We start from the raw sequence: 10,420 nt of genomic DNA on the forward strand, positions 1-10,420 counted from the left end.
TAGAGGACGATCTATGACAGTGTATCCAAGGTAGAGTTAGTTTATCAGAAGTTTATCTCTCCAGTCTCCTCCTGGTTAATCCCAGTCTCCAGTCTCCTCCTGGTTAATACCAGTCTCCAGTCTGCAGTCTCCTCCTGGTTAATCCCAGTCTCCAAACTCCTCCTGGTTAATACCAGTCTCCAGTCTCCTCCTGGTTAATACCAGTCTCCAGTTTCCTCCTGGTTAATACCAGTCTCCAGTCTCCTCCTGGTTAATACCAGTCTCCAGTCTCCTCCTGGTTAATACCAGTCTCCAGTCTCCTCCTGGTTAATACCAGTCTCCAGTCTCCTCCTGGTTAATACCAGTCTCCAGTCTCCTCCTGGTTAATACCAGTCTCCAGTCTGCAGTCTCCTCCTGGTTAATACCAGTCTCCAGCCTCCTCCTGGTTAATCCCAGTCTCCAGTCTCCTCCTGGTTAATGCCCGTCTCCAGTCTCCTCCTGGTTAATACCAGTCTCCTGGTTAATCCCAGTCTCCAGTCTCCAGTCTCCTCCTGGTTAATACCAGTCTCCAGTCTCCTCCTGGTTAATGCCAGTCTCCAGTCTCCTCCTGGTTAATGCCAGTCTCCAGTCTCCTCCTGGTTAATACCAGTCTCCAGTCTCCTCCTGGTTAATACCAGTCTCCTCCTGGTTAATCCCAGTCTCCTCCTGGTTAATCCCAGTCTCCTCCTGGTTAATCCCAGTCTCCTCCTGGTTAATCCCAGTCTCCCCCTGGTTAATCCCAGTCTCCCCCTGGTTAATCCCAGTCTCCTCCTGGTTAATCCCAGTCTCCTCCTGGTTAATCCCAGTCTCTAGTCTCCTCCTGGTTAATACCAGTCTCCAGTCTCCTCCTGGTTAATTCCAGTCTCCTCCTGGTTAATGCCAGTCTCCTGGTTAATGCCAGTCTCCTCCTGGTTAATGCCAGTCCCCAGTCTCCTCCTGGTTAATCCCAGTCTCCAGTCTCCAGTCTCCTGGTTAATCCCAGTCTCCAGTCTCCTCCTGGTTAATACCAGTCTCCAGTCTCCTCCTGGTTAATACCAGTCTCCAGTCTCCTCCTGGTTAATACCAGTCTCCAGTCTCCTCCTGGTTAATACCAGTCTCCAGTCCCCAGTCTCCTCCTGGTTAATACCAGTCCCCAGTATCCTCATGGTTAATACCAGTCTCCAGTCTCCTCCTGGTTAATCCCAGTCTCCAGTCTCCAGTCTCCTCCTGGTTAATCCCAGTCTCCAGTCTCCTCCTGGTTAATACCAGTCTCCAGTCTCCTCCTGGTTAATACCAGTCTCCAGTCTCCTCCTGGTTAATACCAGTCTCCAGTCTCCTCCTGGTTAATACCAGTCTCCAGTCTCCTCCTGGTTAATACCAGTCTCCAGTCCCCAGTCTCCTCCTGGTTAATAGCAGTCTCCAGTCTCCTCCTGGTTAATACCAGTCTCCAGTCCCCAGTCTCCTCCTGGTTAATACCAGTCTCCAGTCTCCTCCTGGTTAATACCAGTCTCCAGTCCCCAGTCTCCTCCTGGTTAATACCAGTCCCCAGTATCCTCATGGTTAATGCCAGTCTCCTCCTGGTTAATGCCAGTCCCCAGTCTCCTCCTGGTTAATACCAGTCTCCAGTCTCCTCCTGGTTAATCCCAGTCTCCAGTCTCCAGTCTCCTCCTGGTTAATCCCAGTCTCCAGTCTCCTCCTGGTTAATACCAGTCTCCAGTCTCCTCCTGGTTAATACCAGTCTCCAGTCTCCTCCTGGTTAATACCAGTCTCCAGTCTCCTCCTGGTTAATACCAGTCTCCAGTCTCCTCCTGGTTAATACCAGTCTCCAGTCCCCAGTCTCCTCCTGGTTAATACCAGTCCCCAGTATCCTCATGGTTAATACCAGTCTCCAGTCTCCTCCTGGTTAATCCCAGTCTCCAGTCTCCTCCTGGTTAATACCAGTCTCCAGTCTCCTCCTGGTTAATACCAGTCTCCAGTCTCCTCCTGGTTAATACCAGTCTCCAGTCCCCAGTCTCCTCCTGGTTAATAGCAGTCTCCAGTATCCTCATGGTTAATACCAGTCTCCAGTCTCCTCCTGGTTAATACCAGTCTCCAGTCTCCAGTCTCCTCCTGGTTAATACCAGTCTCCAGTCTCCTCCTGGTTAATACCAGTCTCCAGTCCCCAGTCTCCTCCTGGTTAATACCAGTCCCCAGTATCCTCATGGTTAATACCAGTCTCCAGTCTCCTCCTGGTTAATACCAGTCTCCAGTCCCCAGTCTCCTCCTGGTTAATACCAGTCCCCAGTATCCTCATGGTTAATACCAGTCTCCAGTCTCCTCCTGGTTAATCCCAGTCTCCAGTCTCCAGTCTCCTCCTGGTTAATCCCAGTCTCCAGTCTCTTCCTGGTTAATACCAGTCTCCAGTCCCCAGTCTCCTCCTGGTTAATAGCAGTCCCCAGTATCCTCATGGTTAATACCAGTCTCCAGTCTCCTCATGGTTAATACCAGTCTCCAGTCTCCTCCTGGTTAATGCCAGTCTCCAGTCTCCTCCTGGTTAATACCAGTCTCCAGTATCCTCATGGTTAATACCAGTCTCCAGTCTCCTCCTGGTTAATCCCAGTCCCCAGTCTCCTCCTGGTTAATGCCAGTCCCCAGTCTCCTCCTGGTTAATACCAGTCTCCAGTATCCTCATGGTTAATACCAGTCACCAGTCTCCAGTCTCCTCCTGTTTCAGTGTTTAGTTTAATAAAAGTCATGGACATGTACCACGCTGCGCTTTGGTCTGATTCTTCCTCATCAGACGACGACCGTTACAATCCCCCTCTCTCTGCACCACCCCCCTCTCTCTCTCACCACCTCTCTCTCTTCCCTCTCTTCCCCCTACCAACAGGCTCTGTTAGGCAGGTCATACATGCTAAGAGGAGTTCACTCCTCATGGCCAGAGTAGAAGAGAGAGTGAGTTTTCATAGAGAGAACAATGGAACTTCTTCCACATCACAGAACTTCAGAACTGAACAATATTCATGTTCTGGAGAATGTGTAAACGGTCGGTGAAGTAGCCAGCTACGAACTGGTCCGATTGGTACAATTTGGTGACCTCGGGAAAGACATTACCATAACTCTGTTTATACAAGAGTCTCAGTTGTGAGGCTTGCATCTAATTGTTGTATAAAATGATTGAGTAAAGATTAAACTATTTGTGAAATTACGTAATGTGATTTCAAACTGTTTAATGAAGGAAACTCCAATTCCGTTCAGAGTTCAAATAAATCATTGGCCCACCCCATGAGCACAGACATTGATCTGATGTCATGGGACAGCCCCTTTCTACTGTTACGAATATAACCCCCACCTTGGGAGGAGTTCCCTTCAAACCAGCTTACCTCAATTACCACGAAAGAGCTAAGGTTTGAGGAGAGACCATAAACCTGAGTATAAGCTAAGGTTTGAGTAGATTGATGAATCTTTTAACCACGTGGTTTAAACTCTGAGACTATCGATCCGACAGAATAAGAGCTACTCTTTGATACTAATTACTAGTCTGCAGCTAGAAATTATGTCAAATCAAAATCAAATGTATTTATAAAAGCCCTTCGTACATCAGCTGATATCTCAAAGTGCTGTACAGAAACCCAGCCTAAAACCCCAAACAGCAAGAAATGCAGGTGTAGAAGCAGTGGCTAGGAAAAACTCCCTAGAAAGGTCAAAACCTAGGAAGAAACCTAGAGGAACCAGGCTACGAAGGGTGGCCAGTTCTCTTCTGGCTGTGCCGGGTGGAGATTATAACAGAATGTACCCGTGAATGCAAGGACCGACAAACGCCGAAACATCTATTCTATAACAACATTGCTGAATGTTACTCTGAACTATCCATTCTTTTTTTTTAACCCCTTTTTCTCCCCAATTTCGTGGTGTCCAATTGTTGTAGTAGCTACTATCTTGTCTCATTGCTACAACTCCCGTACGGGCTCGGGAGAGATGAAGGTTGAAAGTCATGCGTCCTCCGATACACAACCCAACCAAGCCGCACTGCTTCTTAACACAGTGCGCATCCAACCCGGAAGCCAGCCGCACCAATGCGCCGGAGGAAACACCGTGCACCCGGCCACCATGGCCGGGTGCACACTGCGCCCAGCCCGCCACAGGAGTCACTGGTGCGCGATGAGACAAGGACACCCCAACCGACCAAGCCCTCCCTAACCCAGGCGACGCTAGGCCAATTGTGCGCCGCCCACGGACCTCCCGGTCGCGGCCGGTTATGACAGAGCCTGGGCGCGAACCTAGGGACTCTGATGGCACAGCTGGCGTTGCAGTACAGCGCCCTTAACAACTGCGCCACCTGGGAGGCTGAACTATCCATTCTAACCACGGCAGAGAGAGAGAGCGGGCGGACAAACTCTCCAGCAGAAACAAAACTTTTCAACAGAGATCACAACGACACACTGAGAGTAAATATATACTGTATATTGATTGCAATTATTCCCGACTGAGTGAGCGTTCATGTGCAAAGGATTAGCATTTCAAATGTTAGAATTATCAAGTGTGATTAATTAGCATATTTCCCGCCTTTCTCAATCGACCCCCACTTCCCTTTTGTCTACCAAGCCACCATGACGGCATATCATTTCCTTGCAACCATATCTACTTTGTTTGTTTGTGCATTTCTGTGATTATTTATTTAGGTAATAAATAAATGACTTAGACAATTGATGTATGGATGATTCACAGTGAAGACTGGGTTCGTGCAGATAACCAACCATTTATGACGTTTGGAATGAGACTAACGTGAGGTGAAGAATAAATAATTAATTAGAAGACTAATTGATCAGATATTAAAATATCTGAAAGTTACATTAGGAAAATTATATCTTTGTAATCTGAATAATTTCCTTGGTGCCTCGACTTCCTAGTTAATTATATTTACCTGATTAGTTTAATCACGTAATAATAATTACAGAGAATTGATTTGAAAAACGAAGTCTTCTGTTTAATGATGCCAAAGACACGACAGAGTGTAAAGGAGAGAGAGAGAAATGGGGATATGGATAAACCTCCAATCTTTTTGGCCCTATAATAAAGAACAAACAGCAAAAACACATACATAATCAAACATAAATCTCAGAATCCGCTATAAAGACAACCATAAACCACTGGATTCTCCAATTACATTGAAGGAACTACAGGACAAAATTCAAACCCTCCAACCCAGAAAGGCCTGTGGTGTTGATGGTATCCTACATTACATTATACAAACCCTCCAACCCAGAAAGGCCTGTGGTGTTGATGGTATCCTACATTACATTATACAAACCCTCCAACCCAGAAAGGCCTGTGGTGTTGATGGTATCCTACATTACATTATACAAACCCTCCAACCCAGAAAGGCCTGTGGTGTTGATGGTATCCTACATTACATTATCCAAACCCTCCAACCCAGAAAGGCCTGTGGTGTTGATGGTATTCTACATTACATTATACAAACCCTCCAACCCAGAAAGGCTTGTGGTGTGGATGGTATCCTACATTACATTATCCAAACCCTCCAACCCAGAAAGGCCTGTGGTGTTGATGGTATCCTACATTACATTATCCAAACCCTCCAACCCAGAAAGGCCTGTGATGTTGATGGTATCCTCAATTCAATTATAAAATATACAGACCACAAATTCCAATTGGCAATACTTAAACTCTAACATCATCCCCAGCTCTGGCATCATTCCCAATATTTGGAACCAAGGACTGACCGGTTGCATCACTGCCTGGTACAGCAATTGCTCGGCCTCCGACTGCAAGGCACCTCAGAGGGTACTTTAACTAAATATTATGACATTTGAAATGTCTATTCTTTTGGAGCTTTTGTAAGTGTCATGTTTACTGTTAATTTGTTATTGTTTATTTCACTTTTGTTTATTATCTATTTCACTTGCTTTGGAAATGTAAACGTATGTTTCCCATGTCAATAAAGATCTGAATTGAATTGAATTGAAAGACACATGTTAGGAGGTGTAGGTTAGGCCTATTTGGTTACAGAATGGAGGGCACCAAAAATAACTCTGTGCCCCCAAAAAACTCTTCCTACCATCTTTGACTTGGTCTGGTTTGTCACCACGTCTTGTCTGAGAGAAGTTAATAAATTCCTCTCGCAATCAAATCAAATCAAATGTATTTATATAGCCCTTCGTACATCAGCTGATATCTCAAAGTGTCTCACGTCTTGTCTGAGAGAAGTTAACAAATTCCTCTCACAATCTTATCTGCCTCTGAGGCACCAGGACTCCAGAACATGTTGACTCAATGACTTTCTCTGGATAGCTTTCAAATGCTAACACCAAACCTTTTGAAAATAACATATTTCCTTAAAACTGTGGAAAAACAGTTGAATTTCATTCAATAAAATCAGTTTCTATCAGGAGAGTCGTACTGAGACCAAGGTCACGTTTACAGCTGAGCTGAGCTTGAATTAGAATAAATGACAGAAAACACATTAATATAATATATAATAAAACACATTAATATAATATATAATAAAACACATTAATATAAATAGAAAATGCAGAAAGAAAAACACAGTCATAAAAAATAAAAATATATCTTTATTTATTTATGTTGAATTTTACCCCTTTTTCACCCCAATTTCGTGGTGTCCAATTGTTTAGTAGCTACTATCTTGTCTCATCGCTACAACTCTCGGTACGGGCTCGGGAGAGACGAAGGTTAAAAGTCATTTTAAGGTTCCACAGCCATGAGGTTGAAGGAATTGTCCGTAGAGCTCAGAGACAGGATTATGCCTTTCCCCAGGCACAGATCTGGGGAAAGGTACCAAAACATTTCCGCAGCATTGAAGGTCCCCAAGAGCACAGTGGAGTCCATCATTCATAAATGGAAGAAGTTTGGAAGCACCATGACCTGGCCGCCTGGCCAAACAGAGCAATCGGGGGAGAAGGGGGTCTTGGTCTGGGAGGTGACCAAGAATCCAATGATCACTCTGACAGAGCTCCAAAGTTCCTCTGTGGACATGGGAGAACTTTCCAGAAAGACAACCATCTCTGCAGCACCAATCAGGCCTTTATGGTAGACTGGGCAGACGGAAGCCACTCCTCAGTAAAAGGCACATGACAGCCTGCTTGGAAGTTTGCCAATAGCCACCTAAAGGACTCTCAGACCATGAGAAACAAGATGCTCTGGTCTGATGAAACCAAGATTGAACTCTTTGGCCTGAATGCCAAACGTCAGGTCTGGTGGATACCTGGCACCATCCCTACGGTGAAGCATAGTGGTGGCAGCATCATGCTGTGGGGATGTTTTTCAGTGGCAGGGACTGGGAGACTAGTCAGGATCGAGGGAAAGATGAACGGAGCAAAGTACAGAGAGATCCTTGATGAAAACCTGCTCCAGATCACTCAGAACCTCAGACTGGGGTGAAGGTTCACTGTCCAACAGGACAACGACCCTAAGCACACAGCCAAGACAACACAGTACACATCTCTGAACGTCCTTGAGTGGCCCAGCCAGAGCCTGGACTTGAGCCTGATCGAACATCTCTGGAGAGACCTGAAAATAGCAGTGCAACGATGCTCCCCATCCAACCTGACAAAGCTTGAGAGGATCTGCAGAGAAGAATGGGAGAAACTCCCCAAATACAGGTGTGCCAAGCTTGTAGCTCATCATACCCAAGAAAACTTGAGGCTGTAATCGCTGCCAAAGGTTCTTCAACAAAGTACTGAGTAAAGGGTCTGAATACTTATGTAAATGTGATATTTCTGTTTTTTAATAAAAATGTGAAAAATAGCTAAAATTTCTAAAGACCTGTTTTTGCTTTGTCATAATGGGGTATTGTGATGTTATTAAGGGGTATTGTGATGTCATTAAGGGGTATTGTGATGTCATTAAGGGGTATTGTGATGTCATTAAGGGGTATTGTGATGTCATTAAGGGGTATTGTGATGTCATTAAGGGGTATTGTGTATAGATTGATGAGGGGGAAAACAACAATTTCATCCATTTTAGAATAAGGTTGTAATGTAACAAAACTACCTGGTACCCCTGCACATTAACTCAGTACAGGTACCCCGTGTTATATAGCCTAGTCATCGTTATCGTGTAGATTTATTCCTCATGTTATTTTTCTATTAGTTCTCTATTTTCTTTCTCTCTGCATTGCCGGGAAGGGCCCATAAACTAAGCAATTCACTGTTCACCTGTTTATAAAGCATGGGACAAATAACATCTGATTTGATTTATCACACACACACACACACACACACACACACACACACACACACACACACACACACACACACACACACACACACACACACACACACACACACACACACACACACACACACACACACACACACACACACTTGCTGGCAAGCGTTAAGATACCTCAGACCCTAATCTCATGCTAGTATTTTTGATGAATGACCGTGGGTCTAACAATAACCAATGTGTGTTGACATAGTCCCAGTAAGAATCCCAGATATTCCCCCTTTTTAGAACCTATTCTACGTTCTACATTCTAAGGTCATTACATCATCCACAATTACCGGTAACCAGACCTAGCTCACTTCCTGAAAAAAAAACAAAAAAACAGGACAAATGAACGATCATCGCATTTAATATGATTGAAATAGAACTATTCTGGCTGCTATTTTGGGTGAACTGCATGGCATAATGGAGATGGAATGTTCTTTATTCCCTGTTGATGATCTATTTCCAGCTCAGGTGATGTCATATAGTACCACTGGAGTCTCAGAGGATGGTAAGAGAAATGATTAGCTCAGTGGGCTAACACAGTCTTGTAGCACACAGCAGATCAGAGGTTTTTATTTTAATTACATTTTTGAAAACATTTTTAATTTCACCTTTATTAAACCCGGTAAGCTAGTTGAGAACAAGTTCTCATTTAAAACTGCGACCTGGACCAAGATAGAGCAAAGCAATTCGACACATACAACAACACAGAGTTACACATGGAATAAACAAAACATAGTCAATAATACAGTAGAACAAAATAAAACAAAAAGTCTATATACAGTGAGTGCAAATGGTAGGTTAAGGAAATAAATAGGCCATGGTGGCGAAGTAGATACAATATAGCAAATAAACACTGGAATGGTAGATGTGCAGAAGATGAATGTGCAGGTAGAGATACTGGGGTGCAAAGGAGAAAGATAAATAAATACAGTATGGGGATGAGGTAGTTGGATGGGCTGTTTACAGATGGGCTATGTACAGGTGCAGTGATCTGTGAGCTGCTCTGACAGCTGGTGCTTAAAGCTAGTGAAGGAGATATGAGTCTCCAGCTTCAGAGATTTTTGCAGTTCGATCCAGTCATTGGCAGAAGAGAACTGGAAGGAAAGAAAGGTAAGGTTGATCAGCACTTTATCGCAAGTGGTCTTTCCATGAAACCAGAGGAGACAGATAGGCCCAACATTCAGACCACAGCAGCCAACAACAACATGTCACAACCTCACAGGCCCACAGTACAGACCTGGTATTTGTAGCCAGCTGTTGCTTTAGAGTATGGAACTATGAATTCTAGACCAGAACTCATCCTCCAGATGGCTCCTCCAGATGGGTTTAGGGAAACTGGCCAGCAATCACAATGTGTTTGTTGTTGGAGGCAATAGGTTCTATAGGTAGGGAAGGGGGGGAAAAATGAACAATGAAGACGAGATCTAGGAATTAAGATGTTTGAAGAGATGGGTAGCTATGTTTCCTGGCTGGTGTCAGTCAGACTGGTAGTTATGCTTCCTGGGGGGACTGACGAGGGAAGGGGACTGAGGGGAGGAAGGGGACTGTGGGGAGGAAGGGGACTGATGAGGGAAGGGGACTGACGAGGGAAGGGGACTGTGGGGGGAAGGGGACTGATGAGGGAAGGGGACTGATGAGGGAAGGGGACTGTGGGGAGGAAGGGGACTGACGAGGGAAGGGGACTGAGGGGGAAGGGGACTGACGAGGGAAGGGGACTGACGAGGGAAGGGGACTGACGAGGGAAGGGGACTGACGAGGGAAGGGGACTGACGAGGGAAGGGGACTGGGGAGGGAAGGGGACTGAGGGGAGGAAGGGGACTGTGGGGAGGAAGGGGACTGAGGGGGGAAGGGGACTGAGGGGGAAGGGGACTGTGGAGGGAAGGGGACTGTGGGGGAAGGGGACTGACGAGGGAAGGGGACTGACGAGGGAAGGGGACTGACGAGGGAAGGGGACTGCGGGGAGGAAGGGGACTGAGGGGAGGAAGGGGACTGAGGGGGGAAGGGGACTGAGGGGGGAAGGGGACTGTGGGGGGAAGGGGACTGAGGGGGGAAGGGGACTGACGAGGGAAGGGGACTGACGAGGGAAGGGGACTGACGAGGGAAGGGGACTGACGAGGGAAGGGGACTGAGGGGGGGGGACTGAGGGGAGGAAGGGGACTGAGGGGAGAAAGGGGACTGAGGGGAG

Source organism: Oncorhynchus gorbuscha, linkage group LG03, assembly GCF_021184085.1.
Source record: "Oncorhynchus gorbuscha isolate QuinsamMale2020 ecotype Even-year linkage group LG03, OgorEven_v1.0, whole genome shotgun sequence".
Lineage (NCBI taxonomy): Eukaryota > Metazoa > Chordata > Actinopteri > Salmoniformes > Salmonidae > Oncorhynchus > Oncorhynchus gorbuscha.